Source organism: Nicotiana attenuata, unplaced genomic scaffold (assembly GCF_001879085.1).
Source record: "Nicotiana attenuata strain UT unplaced genomic scaffold, NIATTr2, whole genome shotgun sequence".
In the NCBI taxonomy this organism is placed as follows: domain Eukaryota; kingdom Viridiplantae; phylum Streptophyta; class Magnoliopsida; order Solanales; family Solanaceae; genus Nicotiana; species Nicotiana attenuata.
Window position 1 is genome coordinate 50,351 of NW_017672936.1, and position 23,605 is coordinate 73,955.

A 23,605-nucleotide genomic window follows, 5' to 3' on the forward strand; every position below is an offset into this window, starting at 1 on the left:
CTCCCACCGGCCCTTCAATAGTTCGCGCCATGCGCGCTCGAAATAGGGTTTCTGTGACACAAGGTCCTTGACCTACTCCTTGAGTCGAGGAAGTACATTTGGCATTCGAGCAACGGCTGCACCACAAAACATTGATAATAAGAGAGGAAAAAGGAAAAACAATAAACAAAATCTTTAAGGTAAAGTTATACTTACGTTTCATGTTCCATTTCCCGGAAAATGGCATGTCCTCGGTCGGGACTAAATCCGAGGTCTTCACTCAAACGAATCGCCCATCCAACCTTGGTCCTGATCCTCGTCTATACTCGAGAAGGGGGTCTTACTGGGCCGGAAGGCAAGTTTTATTAATCCCTCTCGATAGAGTCGGGGACTGTACAGGTGCATGAGATGATCGAGGGTGAAGGGACACCCCTTGATTTTGTTTACAAAAAAGCGGAGGAGAATTACTATCCTCCGAAAAAAGGGATGAATTTGACCGAGGGTCACCTCGTACCTCTTGTAGAAGGCAATGATGACCGGTTCTAAGGAACCCAACATGAAGGGATAAGTGTAAACACTTAAAAAACCCTCCACGTGGGTAGTAATTGCTTCCTCAGGCAAATACACCACCACATGTTTATCAGCCTAGTTGCAATCCTCTTGGACCTTGGAGAGGAGATCATCAATGATCGAGCATATGTATCTCGAGACCGGCTCGCATCGAGCCGGTACCGAAGAAGTTTCTTCGACCTTGAAATCAGCACCGATCGAGCACCCACCAGGAACAAACTCTTCAGGGTGAGGTTCCGTTGCTGGTCCCTCGCCGGCAGGATGTGATAAAGAGGCAGTCTCTTTTGTGGAATTGTCTTAGAAGTTTTTGCCATTTTTCTCTTGAATAGAGATGAAGAAGAGGAAGTTAAAAGGTTACGCTTAATGTTTTGGAATGTAGATAAGCAAATATTCTTGCAAAAGCCTCAAGAAATCTGGTATAAGTGATAGAGAATGCAAAGGTTTTTTAAGAACATGAGTAGAAGAGGTTTAAATGTAAAGTTTGAATGAATGAAAGTTGGAGTATTTATAGTTTGCAAATGATGGTTCAAAACTCGTAATGGCCGACCAGCAACTAACGAACATTAAATGCCATTAAAGACGTGACTGATGAGATGTTTTGTCAGTTTTGTCATTTCTAACGCGAAGAATCGAGACAAAGATTGGGGGCTCATATCGTTTCTCGTCGTTTACTCTCCGAAAAATGAGGGGACTATCTGTATACTGTGAGCACGTGATTTTTGCCCTAAGCAAATTATTCCCAAAATTCAAACAAAATAATTTTTGTTTTTCTTATTATTACTATTTTTACAATTTTGGTGAATCTTGGTGTCATTTTGTGCTAATTGTTTGCATTTTGTTTGTGCATTTTTATTCATATAAAATACAAAGATACGCATTTGCATTTAGGTTTTAATTTCATGGTTAGTATCAATTAGGGATTAATTTGTTTTAGAATAGGATATGAAGAAAATGACAAAAAATAGTTCACTTTATGCATTTTTTATTGTTTTAACCGTGAAATTGTCACAAAATAGTTATTAAATAAATTTTAGGCATTAATTAGTTTTAGCTTAATTGTTAGTTTAATTTTGCATCTTTGTAAAAATTAGAAAAAATAAATACAAAATTACAAAATGAAAAAAAAAAAGAAAAAAAAATGAATTAAAAAGAAAATAAAAATACAAAGAGAGTGGCTTGAATTAAAGGCCAGATTTGGGCCATTTTTGCACCCAACCCGCCAGGCCCAAGCGAACGCCTAACCCGGTCCGCTCACCAAAACGACGTCGTTTAGTGCCAAACAAATCTAGACCGTCGATGTACAATAGATCAACGGCTCTCAACTGTGGGTCAATTAATATTTAACGGTCGGATACCCTCACCCCACCCCCAGGTCGTCGTCTCCGATATACCCAAACCAGACCCTGTGTAATACCACCGTAACCGCCGCCGGAAATCGTCTCCGCCGGCGGCGGAGTTCCAAACGCCACCAAAATTACACCCTAGAACCACCTTCCTCTCCTCTTTCCAACCCCCATCTTAGTTTGTCTCGAATCCCATCCAGTCGCCTCGAATATCAAATCTAAACTTTTCCGGCCATGACGCAACTTCGTCCAAACCACCCCAAATTAACACCACATAAACGCCTTTACCTCCTCTTTCAAACCCCCCAAACCCCGTCCCTCGAATCTGTCCGGAGCGTCTCGAATATTGAATTGAAATTTTAAGGCCAAAGTCCAAAATAACCCAATCGAGCCTAGATTAACACCATAAAACCGCCTAGCCTTCCCCTATCAGACCCCATGGGTGTTCGGCTCAAATGTGACCGGAATAGTTCGAATCTCGATTTCAAGTTTTCCGGCGGAACCCTAGATAAGTTTTTCTTCAACAGTTTCCTTTCTTTGCTTAATTTTTGTTTGCATGTGTTTTTTCGTGTTTAGTCCAATTTCAGCAATTAGGTTTAGCCATCGATTGTCTTCTTGTATTGGCTGTTTTCTTCTTTTAATCAATCTCCTGTTAGTTTTGATTTTTAGTGTAGCAATTAGGTTAGTGTCAGTGGCATTGGTGCATAATTCTGATTTAGTTAATTTTCCTTGTTTCATCGTCCTTGACTGATTTGGTTTTGACTGCTAGTTTGATTGTCATCTTGATCTGATTTTTATTAAATGTTTAAATGATAGCTTTAAGTCATAGAGCCTTCTGTTATTTGGTAAGTTTGTTCGCGATTTAAACCTGTTGGAATTAAGATCTCTAATTGTTTTAGATGTCAATTTGTTAGTTTAACTTCTGTTTATTTTGATTAGGTTAATTCTGTTTTTCTGATTAGAATTATAGGTATTCATTAATTAATTTTTGATATAGCTGATCCATAGCTAAGTTTGGGGAACTGTTGGGTATGGGTAGTAACTCCTAGACGTTTTAAGGGTAGTATGGGTAATGGAAAAGGGTATATTAATCTGATTTGGTAATTGTGGAATTGAGGTAGGGGTAGAATGGGGATTATAAGGGGTATAGAATCTTCTAGAATAGACTCTAGTGTAGATTTTAGATAAATAGGTGCACTTACTTGTATAACAAGTCAGAAAATAAAGGGTAAGAGTAGAATTGAAATAGGGACTAAGGGGTAAAAATGAAAATCTGGAGTTGCACCCTAAGTTCACCTATAAATAGGCATTCTTTTGCCTTGTGCAGGAGGTTTTTTTTGGGGGGGAGCCATCTAAAATCCCCCAAAAGCATGCTACAAGCTTTGGAGCCTCCAGAATTCCCCAAAAGTGTGTTCTTCAATTTTCAGATCTAGGATTTGAAATTCAAACTTTAAAAAAACAAAAACAATAGAAAATCTCCAAAAATCAAAAAAAAACTGTCACATTGATCATTTTTCAGACTTTAGCTCTTAACTCAACTGTTAGTTCGTCTGGAATCAGAATTAGATCAGTTTACTCTGTTTCTGTTCTGTGCTCAAGTTCAAAAGGTGCTTGGAAGTAACTTGGGGTGCATTTGCAATTTGTTATTGGTGTTTCTCAGTGTTGATTGGTTTTTCTGGAGTTTCTGGGCTCAATTTCAAGTATATGTGGTCTATTCACGTCACCTATAGCTGATTTCCTGGTTTTATTTTGCTGTGAACTCCTCCTGGATCATTGATCTCATTTTTCTGGGCTGTTGACTTATTTTCTGAGCTGTGCCAAGCATCAGTGAACTGCTGCTGCTGTGTTTATTGTTTGCTGACCTATCCTATTTCTCCTTGTATTTCGAAATCAGGTACACATTCGCTCTTGTTTCACTGTAGATCGCCTGCTGGAAATGAAATGAAACTGAAGTTTAAGCCATGGATCCATTGTTTAGTATTTCTGTTATGTTTGAATGATTTTGTGCGATCTGGTTGGTTGTCCAGTGTAATTAACAGTGGACTGTACTAGGACTTTAACGATTTGGACTGTGTTGATTTCCAATTTGTAGTAATCTTAAGGTGGCTATCAACACCAAACATGACAAGTAGTTTATGGAGATTCGATTAGCATTGTTAGTATGCATAGTACTGGACTGGTTGAACTGTATTAATGTAATTTGTATTTACTTAGTTTTAAATTTAGTATAGTTAGTACTCGTTTAGCCTAGCAAGTTTATATGTAAAATTCAAAACCATGCGTAGTTTAAGTTTGCAATTGAGTTGAAGCTGATGATTGGTCATGTTGAGCAGTTCTAAGCAAATGTTTAATGTAAAGGTTGACAATTCTAGGTCAGTAGTCGAAATTAATAGGTCACGCCAGTTTTAGTTATCTTCTCTTCAGTTGGTTCTTGAATTTAAGTGTTGATCAGGGGTGAAATGGCCGTGACATGGTGATTTTGTGAATTCCAGTTTTGTTCCACCATCAGTATGTACCGAACTAAGCCTTGTTGCTGGGCTCGTTCAGCCCAATGGCATGAAGCCTTGACAACCACTGGTTGTCTGCCTTCTGGCCCTCATCTGGGCCTGAAGCCCAATTTAGTTGCACTCTCGCGTATTGGGCTGTTTTGGGACTAGTAAGCTGAAAATCATAGACCTAGGACTTAAGCCTCTTAATGAACTAATTGGTTGATAGATAATTAAGGCTTTTTCTTTTATTTTAGAGACAAATCAAGTGAAAATTGTAGTTTGCTCTAGTTTGGCCTTTAATCAACACGATGAGACGAGCCTCGCCAAATAAAAATATAAATTGCGGGGTCCTCAATGATTGTTATATAAAATACTTAGAACTCGGGCGGACCGTTTAGCGAATTTCGCGGTCTTCCCCAAAGATAATAAACGCGTAGTTGCTTTAGGCGCGTATTCTAATAATATTACCTTCCTAAAAGTGGGTGCACATTTATGTGACCCAAATCCAAATCTCAACGAAGTCGAAATGTGTTAACAATCACGGGTGCACTGGTGCGACGTGGTTCGAGATGCATTTTTACGACGTTGCAATTCTTATTAAAATAAATAATAATAAAAGCGGTTTACTAATGAAAGCATAGGAGTTTGGACATGTTTCGAAATCAGATAAAATCAAACACAACAGTTGAGCGACCGTGCTAAAACCACGGAACCCGGGAATGCCTAACACCTTCTCCCGGGCTAACAGAATTCCTTACTCGGATTTCTGGTTCGCAGACTACTATACAGAGTCATTCTTTTCCTCGGTTCAGGATTCAACCGGTGACTTGGGACACCATTAATCTCCCAGGTGGCGACTCTGAAATCTTAATAATAAATCCCGTTCCGATTGTCCTTTAAATGGAAAAACTCCTTTACACCCTCACAGGTGTAGTAAAAAGGAGGTGTGACACCACTCTCTTGTACCTGGTGCACAAGCAAATCTGAATCACCGATCACCACCAACTCCTGAATGTTCATGTCGACTGCCATGTTGAGCCTTAGTATGCAGGCTTCATATTCAGCCATGTTGTTGGTGCAAGGAAACCTGAGTTGAGTAGACACAGGATAATGCTGACCTATTTCTGATACCAAAACTGTTCCAATGCCTAGTCCTTTGAAATTTGTGGCTCCATCAAAGAACATCCTCTAACCGTCATATGCTTCGGTAATGTCTTCTCCTACGAATGATACTTCTTCATCAGGAAAATACGTTTTCAAGGGTTCGTATTCTCCTCCCACCGGGTTTTCAGCAAGGTGATCTGTCGATGCTTGTCCTTTGACCGCCTTTTGAGTTACGTAAACGATATCGAACTCACTTAATAGTATCTGCCAATTGACCAATTTCCCCGTCGACATGGGTTTCTGGAATATGTACTTTAGAGGATCCATCCTGGATATAAGGTATGTAGTGTAGGCACAGAAGTAATGCCTCAATTTCTGAGTTGTCCAGGTCAAAGCACATCAAGTGCGCTCAAGCAAAGAGTACCGTGCTTCGTAAGGTGTGAACTTCTTACTCAAGTAGTATATGGCCTGCTCCTTCCTTCCTGTCTTGTCATGTTGTCCCAGAACACATCCGAAGTCTCCATCCAATACCGAGATATAAAGTAGCAAAGGTCGTCCCGGTTCTGGCGGGACCAGCACTGGCGGTGTGGACAGGTATTCCTTGATTCTGTCAAAGGCTTTCTGACAATCCTCTGTCCAGCTTGTTTCAGCATCTTTCCTCAGCATCATGAAGATGGGTTCATATATGACTGTGGATTGTGCTATGAAGCTACTGATGTAGTTGAGACGCCCTAGGAAACTCATCACATCCTTTTTGCTCTTAGGTGGCGGTAACTCCTGAATAGCCTTGACTTTAGATGGATCCAGCTCAATCCCTCAACGACTGACAATGAATCGCAATAGCTTTCCTGCGGGAACCCCGAATGCACATTTTGCGGGGTTCAGTTTCAAGCTGTACCTCCTTAGCCGGTCAAAGAACTTCCTCAAGTCTGCTATATGATCCGCGGCCTTCTTGGATTTGATAATGACATCGTCCACATACACCTCTATTTCTTTGTGTATCATGTCATGGAATATGGTTGTCATGACTCTCATGTAAGTGGCCCCAGCGTTCTTCAAACCAAATGGCATCATCTTGTAACAATATACACCCCATGGTGTGATAAAGGCTGTCTTCTCTGCATCCTCTTCATCCATCCAAATCTGGTGATAACCCGTGAAGCAATCTAAAGGATTGGAGTTCATGCTTGGCGTAGTTATCGATCAGGATGTGTATATTTGGCAATGGGAAATCGTCCTTGGGACTTGCTCTGTTTAGATCCCGGTAGTCGACACATACTCTGACCTTCCCATCCTTCTTCGGAACTGGCACAATGTTAGCTAACCAAGTTGGGTACTCAACCACCCTAAGAACCTTGGCTTTGATCTAGTTTGAACTTTCTGAGTTTCTGCTTGACTGGCGGACACATGCGATTAGTAGGCAACTTGTGGGCCACTATGGACGTGCTCAAATCGGTCATGTCATCATATGACCATGCAAAAATGTCCTCATACTCTCTTAGGAACCGGACGTACTCTTCTTTCTCTGTTGGTGACAAGTGAATGCTGATGCGGGTCTCCTTGACAGTCTCGGCGTCTCCCAGATTTACTGCTTCGGTCTCGTCCAGATTGGACTTAGGCTTATTCTAAAAAATTTCAACCTCCCTAACAATTTCCTCAGGTATCTCATCTTCCTCCTCTGAATCACTATTATCATGTTGCGTTACCTCATTACATGTCACAGTCACTGGTTCATCAGGAAAATTAATAATAATGCTGTAGAAAAGAAAAATGTAAGGATAGTAGTGAATAATAAAGAGTGAATTCATTTGATTAAAACTTGAAGAAAATTGTCCAGACAAAGTACGACTCGATGAATCGAGCATTCATTTTGAAACAAGTAAAACTTAAAACAAAATTACGGGAAATCTTAAATGCCTAGAATGGCTTATAGAAGTAAATTCTGCCAAGCTACCCAGGGACTTGGCGGGCTCGGGATGGTGTGGCTGTCCAGTTCCTGAGAACGGCTCCCTTCTCCATAGTCTGAATAGTGAGGCCTTCCTCCTCCTCCTCCTCCTCAATTATGGCACTGCAATCCATGTCCTCATCCTCCAAGAACAAATTCCTCAACCCTGCTAGCGCTTCTTCTTTTGCGGTCCCAAATATTGTGTCAGCTTGGTGAAAAGCTTGTTCCAGACGTGGCACTGGCTGCTCAAGTGGGTAATATGGTCTGTGCCATGGAGGCGACCAATTCCTGTATTCTTGCCATGTGTACTGGTATCCGAGCCCAAAGGTAGTACTATAATTTTTCAGCTGTATCGGTTTGGTGATACCTTGGAGGTTCTTTCCCAATCCTTTGCCGGGTTCATATCCGGACCATGCCAATATACTTTCTATCTTGTTACTCTTCCACTTGTCCTTTTCGACAGCATTGACCCGTTCGATGTGATAGTAGGTTTCCCCTCCTATCCTTCTTCTATGTGCAATGGCCGGGATGGTCTGACTAGTGTAGATGGGGTTACTTCTATCTCCGTCAATGATTACCTCTTGGCGGTTCCATTCAAACTTCATGGCCTGATGTAGAGTGGAAGGCACGGCTCCAGCAGCATGGATCCATGGTCATCCCAACAGAAGGTTATATGAGGCTGGTATGTCAAGTACTTGAAATTCAATGTCGAACCAAGTTGGCCCCATTTGCAAACAAAGGTTGATCTCCCCGATCGTGGCCCTCTGGGACCCATCGAAAGCCTTCACATTCATGTTTCCTACTCGTATCTCGTGGAAACCTTTGTCCAACCTTTTCAGAGTGTCCAATAGACAGATGTTTAGGCTCGAACCTCCATCAACCAAGACCCTGGCAATGAACTTATCTTCAAATTGCACCGTAATATGTAACGCTCGATTATGATTCCGTCCCTCGGGTGGTAGCTCATCTTCGTGGAAGATGATCTTATGACTTTCTAGTACTTGCCCATCCATGTTGTCCATTTCTCCGCCGGTGATGTTATTGGGTACATAAGCCTCGCTCAACACTTTCATTAAGGCGTTCTTGTGTGGCTCTGAATTCTGCAAGAGTGATAGGATGGATATCTGAGCAGGGACTTTGTTCAGATGGTCAACAACAGACCACTCCTTCGCCTGTACTTTCCTCCACAGGTCATCTGGCGCAGTCTCAATGATAGGTTGCCTAGCAGTGGCCTCCTTACTTGAACCTCCTAGGTGTTCAGGTGTATAGACTCTTTCGGTTCTAGTCATTCCTTGTGCCGCGTTAGATTCCTCTACTTTGGCCTTCCCTTTTCGCCGAGCCTCAGCGACATAATCCCAGGGTATTGCTTTTGAATTGAATCGGGGTGTGGTTGATACTGTCACAGTGAAGGGTGTGACCACTTCTACTTCAAATGGAGTGGGGGTGGCTGGGGGCGGAGGCACTTCTACCTCGAATGGATCTGATAGAGTTACCTCAACCTTGATTGGTGCCTGAGTCTGAACCACAATGGGGGTAAGTTTGACTGCGACCTTAGAGTCATCGCCTTCTCGAATAAGCCCGATTGACCCCTCAGGGTCCCATTCTTCATTTGTCTCTATTACATGTATACCGTCACCTCTTTGATCAGGGAGGGGATTGTTGCGAACATTATGTGCGGCCTCCTTTGCTTGTATGACCTTGTTGTCCATTAGCGTTTGGATCTTATCCTTCAATGTCCGGCACTCAGTAGTGGTGTTCCCTTTCATACTAGAATGGTACGCACAAGTTTTGTTCGGATTGACCCACTGGGATGGATTTTCTAATTCCATAGCAGGAACAGGAGTGATATAACCGGCGGCTTTCAACCTTTCATATAATTGGTCGATGGGCTTAGCAATGGCGGTATACTGTCTGGGTGGCTTGCGGTCAAAGTTGGGTCGTGGTCTTGGATAATTTTGACGAGCTGGTGGTGATTGGAAGTGGGATGGTTGGGAATTATAGGTGTGATGGACGGAGGTTGGTTGGGAGTATCTGGGAGATGAAGGTTGGTATGTGGGTGGTGATGCCTGGTATGTGGGTGGAGGTGTTTGATATGCGGGTGGAGGCGTTTGAAATGTGGGTGGAGGTGTTTGATAGACAAGTGGAGATTTTGGGCCCTGGGCTACCATTACTGCCCCAACATCTCTCTTCTTCGATATGCCACCTGATTGTAGTGCTTTATTCGTGGCTTGCAAAGCCTCGAAGTTTGTTACCATCCCGCTCTTGATCCCTTCTTCAATTCTTTCTCCGAGTTTGATGATGTCAGAGAATTTGTTATTTTCGATAACCATTAGCCTCTCATAATATTGCGGGTCCTGTGCCTTGACGAAGAATTTATTCATTTGTTCTTCTTCCAAAGATGGCCTGACCTTGGCCACTTCCGACCTCCAACGAGTAGCATATTCACGGAAGGTCTCAGTGGGTGTTGGTTTTGTGTGCTTTGAGGAGGTGCTGGGTTCTTAGCGTTCTGTTGGTTGATGTCAGGGACATTCAGGGTAAGTGACAGGTTTGCCAAGTTGCGAACTTGCTCAAGTTCTCCTTGCAGTTCCAGTATCTTTTGCTCCAGTCTTAAAACCAGATCATTTGGGGCCAGAGTACTACGGAGGTTGGAGGTTTCTGCATTCTCAACATTCTCCTTTCGGATACCACTTAAATCATCCATCTTTGCCTTTCCTTTGCCTTTTGTGTTCCTTGGAGAAGGAGGAGGTGGAGGGCCTCTGGATCTGGTGTGATATGTTGATGAGGCCAGTATGATTGAACCAACCTAAGGGGATGGGAATAACAATAAAAAAAAAGGCAAAAACAAAAGGTAATAAGTCAGTGAGGATCCTAAAATGTTTTGCAGTATTTAAACACATATTGCGGAAATATAAATTCGCGTCCTAATTTGGGAGCCTCGTTGTGCCTGAGGTAGGCCTAGCGACAAGTACATTTGGAGAACTTTTATTGCCAATAAATGCTTCATTTCATAATGTAAAAATAGACGAATCCCAAAACGACACTAAGATAATAATAATAAAATGAGTTACTACTGGCACTTGGCCTTATTACATTTTAGGAGAAGCAAAAAATAAATCCAGCCTATTTGGTCCCAGAAGGACCTTCCCCAGATTCGATCTTCCGGACTCCATCATAGAGATCTCCCAATTCACGCAGCCCTAGCAGCAAGTAGGCCCTGGCCAGATGTCCTCCTTCAGCTCCTTCAGCGTTCTGGCAATTCTCAATTCTTTTTATGACCTTGCCTCCCAACTCCACTATTCTTCGCTCCAGATATTCCAGTTTCCTATTGGAAGTGACTGCCATCTCTTTCCATTCCTCGATCAATCTCACATTCCTCTCATGTATCTCCCGGCGTTCGTTCTCAGAGTCGTGGACCCTCTTGCGCAGCCTGTTGTACTTGACCTGAGCTTCAACTTCCTCATCTATGATTCTGTTCCCTCGACCGGCCCCTAGCGTCCCATTCCTTTCAGATTGTCTTCCAACCATGCCGGGTAGAGAGGCTCGCACCCCGCATGATACCTGTCTGGCTCGATGGTGTTCTTCTCCACAATGATTTTGCAGTGCCACATATGCTGAGCCTAGCACTTATGAGGGACGTCGTCGTCTTGAAAGTCTGCCCTGAAATGATTCATCTTAACAACCCTTGGTACAACTTATTTTCGGCCTGCTTGCCTCGTAACTCGCATAGGGACATATGGGTATATACCCCTCAACCCGATTAGCACCAAGTGCGAAGCATCGCTGGATCTGATAATAAACTCGTCTATCGGGAACTATTCGACCATGCACATGTTCCTCGGTTAGATTGTCGAAGAACTCTACCCATTCCTTGGCGCTTTCTGGATGAGCAAATCTATCCGGAATATAAGTCATTTTCTTGGGGTGATGGAAGGCGATGTGATCGTTCCAAGCCCTTCGCGGGAATTCTTGGCGATAGTGACCCTTTTGGAAATGCTCCAACAACCACAACTGCAGTAATAAGTTGCAGCCCTCGAAATGATTTACCCATCTTTGACAATGCTCCAGAGCCCTATAGATGTCGGCTACGATCATGGGGACTATGGTATATGCCTGTCCATTAATTCCTTCCATCAGAGTCTTTGCAACCATAGCCAACCTAGTGTGAATTCTTCCCTTTTTCATTGGGAACACTATCAGGCCTAGGAAGCACACAATGAATACAAATACCCTGCGGTGGATATGACCCAGAGAAGTGAGCGAGATCTCATCATGGTAGGTGCGGAAAGATTTGCTATGGCCATACCTCTCGTACAGGTATTCGAAAGGTATATAAGATTCCTTCAAGCACACTAAGTTGACATTCTTCTTCAATCCCATCATCTTCTAAAAAACCCTGCCCGTACGGTTTTCCGGTACCAATAGCCCAGGACTATCCCAAGTTAATCCTGCAAGCCCTCCAATTTCCTCCAAAAGTGGTGTCATTTCTATGTCGCCGAAACGAAACACCGCCCTCTCACTATCCCAAAATAAGGTGGCAGCCTCGATCAGTTTGTTGTTTGGCTCAATATACAGCAAGGAGGGCAGATTACCCAGGTACTTCCTCACATGTTTCATGTCACTTGAGGAAAGGTCCTCCCACCAATCTAGTAGTAATGATGGGATGTTGCTAACCATACCGAATCTGGGGATCTCGTGCTTCATTTCCTGCAAAACAAAAGGTTAGACCCTACCCCCACCAGACTCGACTATTTATACATTTGTGATCAACATATCGGCATTTAGTTCTCCAAATTAATGCACAAAACGTGGTTGTGTCCATTGGGATTATGGAAAACCCGATGGACTTTGGATAAGGCTTATCTTAAAGGATCATTATACGGACAACATAACTGATCCGACTAGGTCTGACCATGATGCATGCACAATTTTAACCAGAGTAAGGTTTCTATGGGGTTTTAGACTGGTACCCTCGAGCGGACAACTCGAGGGGGAAGGCACGAAACCATCGACTGCACCGCTGATCGACTGGTTTTACCGCAAATAAGCCTTTCCGAATTTAAGGGTAGTAAATAGGAAGAGCGCAACCACTCATTAAAGCGTTGCTATAGGATTTGATATGCACGAGTGGAATATGATGTGGAGCATGATTTATGAAGCAGTTAATAACACGTAGTCAAGTATTTGCACGTAAGGAAAAATAAATACAGTATATAAATAATTGAAAGACGGTTACAAGAAAAGAAAACAAAGAGACAAGTTAGTTTCAAGCATAAAGAACAATAAATGCTTAAAAGAAAAAAAACAGTCAAATTAAAATAAGGGAAGAGAGTACGGGATAAAGCATGCTTGGACTAATTCATAAGAGCAAGTTCGTTTTTGTAATAGCCTAATTATCCCCAGCAGAGTCGCCATGCTATCGCGCTCCCCTTTTTTCCCTCCTCGCGGAGGGAGGTCCGGGTTTCGACATTCCATGGGGTGTGATAACTCATTTCCTTTTGGAAATTGGGTATTTGAAGAGTCGCCACCTAACGGATTATGGTGCGTTAGGGCACCTAGAGTGATTAACTCTTGGATTGGTTTGCATTACCAGAGATTAGGGTAAGGGCTCAAAATAACCTCGAGGGGAAGGTGTTAGGCACCCCTCTTGGTCCACAACTATGGGTCCCGGCCGAACTTATATTCACAAATTAGTCCATAAATAAACAATTGAAGCAAATAATTGTAGGCAGAGCATGTTGGGCATTGTATAATAACAAGACAAGAATTTAAACAAGTTGTGTGCAGGAAAGTAAAGCTTCGAGTAAAGAGAGTTTAGGAGAGGGGTCCTAGGTTGGTTAGCCTATAGGATCATCCCACACAATGTCCAGTAAACACTCCTCGATGAGGGGCTACACGTGACATCAGCGTGTAGTCATCATATCCCATATCTACCCTTCCCATCCCCTTAGTGGTTATGCAAAGCGAGTGTTTGGTCAGCGATCTCTATTGCGTGCTGCTACCCGTCCCTTCTTAATGGTCCTGGAGGGATTTAGGACCTCTACCTATAGGTGGTTCTAGACAGACCCCTAAGGTTTTAAAGGTGAAAATTCTAAGGTGACAGGCAAAACAAGTAAGACTTTTAGCACATAAGATAAAAAGGAGCAATTAGAGGCTCAAAGTTTCCTCCTCAAATAAGGCACATAAACAGCACGACTCAAGCACAATTAAGGGCTTTTTATTAAACAGTATCCTGAGGCAGGATGTCTAGGTGAATATGCAGAAGACAAGCAATTTATTTTATAAACTCAGGAGTAATGACCCTAGCAGTTGCCTATTGGTTTTAAAAAGCTTGTTAGGATCAGAAAAAACATTAAGTCCTACAAACAGTTTCAGGATTGCAACTTTTGAAAACGCCCTACAGGCTTGCCTATACGCGGAATACTGATGAATACATTTTAAGGTAAAACATGGCAGATTTTAAAATAGACCTTTAAATCTTTATGGGCATGCTGTCTAATAACATATTAAGCAGTTTTTTAAAAGAACTCGTTTCAGGAAGTATAAATCATTAATTAGACCAGTTCAGAAGTGAACTAAACGTAGACTGGATTGATTTGAACTGGTTTAGATCGACAGACAGAATTTCTGGTGGCATTCCTTATAGGCATGATATCTAAGTTTAATACTGATTTCAGAAACTTTTCACGCATGAAAAACATGTAAACACATATTATAACAGAGGCTGGGTTAAATTATACCCTATAGGCATGGCATCTACTTGTGAAACTGATTTTGAGACTTATAAACATGATCTTTATTATGAATCACTTGAAACCTATAGGCATGATTTCTAACATGGCGAGACAAACATGACAAGATGTGAAGATCCTATAGGCATGTTTTCTACTTGGTAAGGCAATCATATCAAAATGTAAAGTCCTATAGGCATGGTTTCTACCCGTATTACCTCACAAACATGTAACTACCCACCCTTTTTCACTAATTACCCCAATATTTGTTTACAAGTTATTACAGACCATATGAATGAATTACATAAGTAAATAAGAAAATAAGAAGCTATTCTATAGGGAGCCTTCAATTAGGCCCAGATTTCCAAAGCCTCCAATAGCCTCAAATGCCCAAATTCCATAGACAATGTCATAGTCCAGGTGCATCAAAGTTCCCTAAGGATCTCAAGGATCCCGGGCAGTGCTTACACCTAGACTTGGTAACCAAATTAAATAAGTGCAGTGTGGAAGGGCCAGCCTCAGTATGCCAGAGTTTAGAGGGCTCTCAAGAGGATCCCAAGGTAGTAAAAATACTGGAGGGGGAAGAACCTATTAACCTAGGAGTAGAGTGAGAGTGCTTGACATAGTTTGAAAGGGTTTTAGTAAGAAAACAGTGTTAAAAGAGACTTGTTTGAAACAATTTTGTAGAATAAAAGAGAGGGTCATGCAGTAAAACAACTTTGAAAAGAGAGAGTTACATGATCAAGCAATAGTAAATCAAACATGGAATCTAAAATCACATCAGCAATGTTCACAGGACCAAAACCAAGAGGAAAGAAACTACACACAAGGGTGATGGGGATTGGGCACACATAGAACACATGATTGTAAACACAGAACCAGCCAAGGTCTTAAGAAGTGGTATACACATGCTCAAACACAATTGATCAAGCACAATCACAGAACCAGCAACACTTAAAGGGATTTAGTAGGATCCAGATGATTTAAGACCAATTCCAAAATCATACAAGTCAAGAGTGTAGACTACATAGAGGGGATTCATAACATAAACCAGATAGTGCAAAAACAGACTACATAAAGGGGGAACATGTTCATACTGATCCTAAGGAAGGGGGTTCATAATATGCCAATTATGTAATCACATTAACTGGAAGTTTCACAGCAAAACCATAAGTAGAAGCAAATTAGAGAAAAGATGAACTGAAGCAATAAAAGAACCATGTTGTTGTTGAAACTTGAATTGAAACTAGAATATACCAGTAAAGACGACAGTAAGCAAAAGTGAAGGAGCAGGAGAGCACAATAGTTAGCCTTGGCTTGCAGCCGGCTAACTCAGAATAAGAGCAAGTAACACAAAGAGCAGAAAGTTTTAAGTGTGAGAGAGAGAGCTTTTGAACCAAAGTGTTCGTGTGTTGTGTTAATGAAAGAGTGTGTATATATAGTTTTAAAGCAGGTATCAAATAAGGTAAAAATCAAAGTTCATCAGTAATTATGGGGACTCAGAATCAATCAATCACGAAATCATGGTAAGTACTCCTTTAATTGAGGAGTCAACTTCAAACGGTAATAAACATGTGGCAAATAAGGAAGGAAATCGTATGAGGCTGAGCATAACAAATAAGGAAAGATTTTCTGCATAGTACAAGTACACATACGTAATAGAGGCTAGGTTCAGCATATTTCAATCAAGGAAAGAATTACGAAATCAATTAATAGCATAATTGGCCGTAGAATAAGGTCAAAAAATATTTTACAAGGTTAAAAATCAGTAGAGATATCATGCGAAATCAGTGAAAGATCAATCATAAAGATTCAAGGATTCAAAAGTAGAAAATAGCACTGATTTAGCACGACTTTATAATAACAAGCACATTGTAAGCAAAAACCAGAACTCTAAGAGGTCGAGTAGGGCAAAAATCATATATAAATTAGGGATTCCTGTACAGCATAGTCTGAATTAGTAGAATAAGCATATACAGGAAGGAGAAGTGGAGAATCAGAAACATTGGTGAACAAAATAGGGTAAAATCACACAATAGGCAGGGATAGCCATAATTAGGAACCTTAACAAGCAATCATAGGGTAAAATCACAAAATCACAGAAACATATAGATTAACTGAACACGTTATCAAAACAAAACTCAGAAACCCAAGATTAGAACTAAGAAATTAGGGTTTTCAACATAGGCAAGTTGAAGAGGTAGTAAAATCATAGAATCAGTTGAAATATGCAAGCGATAGAAGTTTTAAACATAAAGATTCGATTGAAACAAAGTTTTGAAAGAAGTTCCGAAAACCCTAATTTGAGAAGAAGGTAAAAACACTTTGAAATCGATGATTCTTGTAAAGAGTTACTAGGATAGTGTAAAACATCAAAGAAACAAACTCAAATCGTTTAAAAATTGTACAGATCTAGGAGATGTAAGCAAAAATTAGGGTTTTCAGAAGAAACCCGAGTAGAGATGAAAGAACCTGTTTAAAATCTCAAGGATCGTAGTGTGATTTCGCTTGAAATCACACTGAAGTAACCAAGAATAGACAATAGCAGACCCTAGATGCAATTCGGCGTGGCCCAGCCCTTGAAGACCTCAGAGAAGGTGAGCATGGCAATAGAGGAACCATTGGAGGCTTAGGAGTTGAAGGGAGATCAGCGGAGAAGAACGAAGAAGAAGGTCGGCGGTTGAGAAGATCTAGGGTTAGGTTGAGTGGTTGAGAGATGAGAGAATACAGAGGCGGCGGAATTTGGAAATGAGATAGGGTTAGGGGATCGTTGGAATTGAAAAAGGAAAGGATTAATACGAGCCGTTGATCTGAGAGATCAACGACCAGGATTTGATTGGTGCTGGGTCGGGTAGGCGGGTTCAGGGTTTGGGTCGAGTAGTTCAATATGAAATTGGGCTGGGGTTGGGTTTAATTTAGGCTACAATTGAAATGTAAATCTGACTATATTTTAAATATCCAATTTTTCCCATATAATTTATAATAAATAATAAATAATTTCTGGAAAATAATTTTGTGTACTAAAATGATTTAAAATATATATATATATATATATATTTAACATTTTAAAAATATAGGAGACTAGTTTTACGCATATAAATGTAATTATACATTAATAAGGCCAATATTGCAATTATATGCAATTTTGCTTTGAAAATACAAAATGCAACTATAAAAATGCACAAAAATATTTCAACCATATTTTGGCATAAATATAGAAATTAAATGACTAAATCATCATAAAAATAATTTGAGGGATAATTATTGAGGATTTTATGAATAAAAGGGAAGGAGATAAATCAATTTAAAATTGTGGAAAAAATTGTAAAAACCTTGTGCATGCTTGTATATGCATATATATGCTATTTTGAAAGTATTTATGCATATAAAAAAATATATATAGGGAAAAATTGGGTATCAACAGCTACGTGTTGCGGGGGCTACGTACGCACAAGGTGACAGGAGTCCGTACGTAGCTAGATTCATGTTATTGTTCGGCTAGACTTAGGGTCACACCATGCTATACTTGTACTATCGGGGTTATCTTTGCTCGTTTAATTCCTTTATTTCGCATTACGACTTGAGACTAGACTTGTGTAGAGTGATAGACTTGCTATTGTGGAGATTAACAGGCTTCATGATTAGCCGTGGATTAATTGTACTCTCCTTAAGAATTTATCCTGCGTTGTGCGTCTTCATCGAAAAGCACATTTATTCGTGAGTGGGATCAAGGACCCGTCAAAGCTTCTTATTCTAATGGGATCGGGCCGTTCGTCTTGGCAGTGTAATAGATATATCTATGGTTCGTGCCATTCGATCCTGGGCAGTGCGCACATCTTATGGGATCGGGTCGTTCACCTCGGCATGATTATGTACCACACTCTCATGGGAGCGGGTCGTTCGCCTCGGCAATATAATAGATGTTTCTATGGTTATGTACCAGATTGTGAAGGGATCGGGTCGTACACCTCGGCATTTATATAAAATATTCCTATGAAATCATGCGTAATATTAGTCAAGTCGCTAGTGCATGTAGAAAGTTTCCTGATTTAAATTATGACAATCTATCTGGTGAGGTCCATTATTTATACATTCTTCGGTTGAGGAGGTAACTGTTAATCGAGAGTTTGAGTTTGCAGTTGAGAGGAGGATTGTACCACGTATTCACACTTGTTTATTTTATTTGTTACTCTGCCCCATATCTGTTTACTTCTTACTGTATCTGTCTTATTGGACCACTAGTAAGTGTCGATGTCGACCCCTCATCACTACTTCTCGGGGGTTACGCTAGATACTTACGGGGTACGCATTGATTTACGTACTCATGCTGCACTTATTGTGCAGGCATACATATATGTTTCTGGTGGTCCTCTGGGTGCAAAGGCGCGGCTGTTGCAGAAACTTTACGGTGAACTGCACTTCCTTGATACGATCCGCAACATACAGAGTCTCCATCAGAGTTATTTATATTCCCAGTCTAACTTGTATTATAGATGGATGTTGTATTATTGTTGTACTCATTGATAGATGCTCATGCACTTGTGACAGCAGATTTTGGGGGTTCTTACGGGTTTTTCATTATTGTAGTTCGTGTAAATATTATCATTTACCCTGTAAATTCTATTTCATACTATTTAATTAATAAAAAATACAATTTCAAATACTAATATGAGTAATTAAGTTAATCATACATCGTTGGGTTGCGTGACGGCGGTGTTAGGCGTCATCACGACCTTTAATGGATTTTGGGTCGTGACAATCGGTCCTACATATAGTTTAAATTTGTATTTTCATCTTTAAATTCAACATCTAGCAATAATATGGAACATTGAAATTTTAGTCAAAATTTTTTAAATCGGAAACATTTTAAAAAAAAGGATTAACGTTTTACTTAATACGGGAATCTTTAATTTTTTTTAAATAAATTATAAAAATAACATAATGAAATAATATAGAAAGTACATTAAAATTTTGATAAAATTAATTAAAAAACTCATAGAAAAATAAAATATCTAGAATTGTTTTATAAGTATGCATAACACAATAGTGTCCAATTTATTATAAGATATAAATCAATTATAACATCTGAACTTTCAAATAATTAAAATATTAAATTTTTTTTATAAAAATATTAACAAACTACACATTTAATTACCTCTCAAAAAGTAAATAATTAAAAAACTTTATAAGTACTATAAATAAAATATTACTCCTTCATAATTAAGTACAATTGTAGTAAAGGAATAAGTCTCATAATTTTGGGAGACATAATGCTAAGAAATAAAGTACAATAGCAGGTGAAGATATAATTTTTTCGGATATTCATTTTTAAAAGAAATATTCAAATGATATTCACATTCATGATGTTCTCACTCAAATAGTAAATATGCAATATTAAAACTCGATATTTTAGTTAATCTGAATCTTCATATTTATGTATATGAATAGAACTTTTATCATTCATTTGTTAAATTATTTTGAGGGTCAATATTACTAATTATAAAATTTAACATATGATTTACGTAGTAACTCCCGAACGCTAAGAATAGTCGTGTTCAGGATGCACAATTTGACATTTGGGGCGTAAGCCTCACACATAAGCCGTCGCAATAAGTGCCTCGCCTAGGAGTGAGTCATGGATGAGTCCCGAAAAGACTTTTAAGACATTAATTGGCAATTGCACAACTCGTCTATTCGGAGGATAAACATCACAATATTTTAAAAAATATAATAATATAAATAACGATATTTTGATTCTAGAAAAAGAATAATTCAACAATTAAAAAATACAAAAATTTTCAATATTAGATGTACATGTTCGTAATTATCGACTGATAATATGACATTTAAAGTAAAACTCATTATTTTTTTTTTATATTTGTATCAAATGTCATAACTTTTACGATATTTGTTCAAACATCCTGTTTTTACTATATTTTGTATCAAATATCATTGTTTTTTTCGTTTTATTGACATTTTATATCAAATGTTATTTTTTGCAACATTTAATATCAAAAATTGTAGTTTTTACAACATCTCTTCATAAATGTTGGTGTTTTTACGATATTTCTTTATAAATGTTGTTGTTTTTACGATATTTCTTTATAAAATGTTGTTGTTTTTACGATATTTAGTATCAAATGTCATTTTTTTACAATATTTAGTATCAAATTTCATTATTTTTATGATATTTTGTATCAAATATCGTAATTTTGACGATATTTCTTCATTAATGTCATTTTTATTACGACATTTTTATCAGATGTCATATTTTGATGACACTTAGTATCAAATTTCGTTGTTTTGGTGACATTTTGTATCAAATGTCGTAGTTTTTACGATATTTGTTAATAGATGTAACGACCCGACGGTCGTTTTGAGCATTTGCATATTGTTTAGCTATTTGAAGCCTTGAGTAGCATTGTTTTATGTATTATGACTTGTGTGAATCGTCGGTTTTGGTTTTCTGGTTATTCGGGATTGATTTGGAAGAATAATTCTCAACTATGAAGCTTTAAATTGGAAGAGTTGATCAAGTTTGACTTTTTAGTATTTGACCTCGGATTTGAGTTCTGATGGTTCCGTTAGGTCCGGATGGTAATTTTGGACTTAGGTGTGTTCCCGGATTTGCATTTGGATGCTTCTAGAAGGTTTCGGCACAAATTGGCGGAAATTGAAAGTTTGAAGGTTTGGAAAGTTCATAAGTTTTATCGAGAGTTAACTTTGTGGATATCAGATTCGGATTTTCAGGAATTGGAATAGCTTCGTCATGTCATTTGAGACTTGTGTGCAAAATTTGGGTTCATTCCGGGTTGATTTGCTATGTTTCGGCATGAGATATGGAAGTTAAAAAGTTCAAAGTTCATCAAGTTCGAATTGAGGTAAGATTCATCATTTTGGTGTTTTTATGTGTGCTTTAAGGTGTCCGTGTTGTGTTTTGGGACTTGTTGGTATATTCGGACGGGGTCCCGAGGGGCTCGGGTAAGGATCAGAAGGATTTTGGATAATTTTTGCACTGCTGTGTTCTGCTGATTTCTGGTGTCACAGTTCTTCATCGCGATCGCGACTAGCTGTCCGCATTCGCGTAGAGTTGTTTGAAGGCTGGGAGAAGTTGTTCTTCGTCTTCGCGAGTCCTCAGATGCGTTCGCATAGCTTGCTGCAGATTGTGTAACGTGTTCTCGCAAGCTTTCACACGTTCGCATAGTGATTATGAGACTGAGCTGGGCAGAGGCTGTTTCTCTTTGCCTTCACGATGTTGTTCCCGTGATCGCGTAGCTTTGAGAGCCTTGGGTGTTTCATTCGCGAGGCTGTTCATGCAATCGTGTAGAGTATTTTGGTGGCAGATTTCTTTTGTTCATCGCGAACGCGATGTCTTTTCCGCGTTCGCGTAAGAGGGAAGCCTTGGCAGAATTATAAGTACTATATTTCGGGGGTTTCAACCATTTTAGCATTTTTGGAGCTATGGAGCTCAAGTTGAGGCGATTCTTGAAGCAATTTTCACCATGTGGATTGGGGTAAGTTCTCTATACTCGGTTTTGATATATTTCATGAATATATCATAATTTTGGCAATTGGTTGATCAATTTCAAAAGATTAAATTGAGGGTTTTAGCCTAAAGTTTCATAAAGCGAATTTTTAAGTTTTGAACATCGATATGGAGTCGGATTTAAGTGAAACTAGTATGGTTGGACTCGTAATTGAATGGGTTAACGCATTTTGTGAGTTTTGTCAAGTTCCAAGGTGCGAGCCCAGGTTGGACTTTTTAGCCGATTTTGGGCTTTTGATTAAAGATTCGACCTTTATCGATTGGGTTTGTTTCCTTTGGCATTATTTGCTGTATTTGAGTTGCTTTTTGCTAGTTTTGAGCCGTTCGGAGGTCGGTATGTGCGTGATGGCAACTTTGGGGCATTGTTTTGCTTGCTCGGTATTGGATTTGGCTTGTTCGAGGTAACACTTCTAAACTTGATGCTGAGGGTATGAACCCCCGAATTACGTGTTATGAGTTTGTTGTTGAGGTGACACACATGCTAGGTGATGGGCGTGCATCGTGTGAATTGTGACTCCGTTATTTCTGCGGTACTGTGTAGTTACCTGATCGTGTTTGTAACCATGAAATCTCTACGTATTAGAGCTTTTGAGCTGTGACCCATATTAGAAACCATGTCTAGGCTACATGCTTTTCCTGTTGGGACCCATTGAGGTCATTTATGCTGTTGAGTTACCTACTTACATTGCATTTACGTACTCAGTCATATGCATATCATATCTCAGTCTCTGTTGCCATTTATTGATACATCATATCATTATTTTTGGGCTGATTTTTCATACCATTAAGAGCAAGAGAGACTAGAATGATTGATGACTTGGTGAAGCCGAGGGCCTGATTGTGAGTATGTTTATGGGATCGGGCTGCACAGTAGCATATTTTATTGATTTATGATGGGAGCGGGCTGCACGCCGCAACTTGTTTTACTGATTTATGCCATGATTTGGCTTGTTATAGCGCTTGGGCTAAAGGAGCCCCTCCGGAGTCTGTACACACCCCCAGTGAGCGCAAGTACCTACTGAGTGCGAGTGCCGAGTGTCGAGTGCTGAGTATTTGGGAGGACTGAGTGATTGTGAGGACTGAGTGGCTGTGAGGACTGAGTGACTTGGAGGACTGAGTGAACTGATACTCTAAGAGTATGCATATGGTTTATTCACTGAGTTGCATCACATTTGACATGCACATTTTTTGGTAATTATATTTTTCATTAATCACCAAAGCAGTCATTACAAACCAGCAAAGTCATCCTCGACTTGCTATAATCTTTACATAATTCTATCTCTATAATTATACTATATGCAATACATAAGGACTTGTATGACTATCTTTGCCTTCTAGTCTTTTACAATTGTTGCTCTGTGTCTTTTAGAACTGAAGCTGCTGCATTTTTGTTCTTACTACCCTCTGTGCTCTAATGTTGCATATCCATGCCACTTATCTAGCAATTTGCTCTTCAATCCTTGTTTGATCTTCAAATATTTTACTGTTCCTCTCCTTTCAAATTCCATAAATGTATTCTGCATACATCATCTTCAGTATTTTTGCTTTGCACGACTTTCCTTTTGATTGGAGAATCAACCATGTAACCACCTGTGACCAAGGATTCATTGGGTATCCCATATTTGTAGCCATCTCAGTAATCTCAACCATACTACTCTGGGGAAGTTGCACTCACCAAACAGATGAAGATGTGATTCATCTGCAGTCAGACATAAACTGCATCGTGGGCTTACTTGGATTCCCCATTTGGTTAATCAATCAGCTGTTAGCATTCTTTCATGGCACTGGATCTACATTGTAAAAACTGCTTTAGGTCTAGCCTCATTATGAAATATCAAAGATCTCCACTCCACTTTATTGTGATTTCCCAGTAAGCCTAGATAAATCTGTCTAATAACACT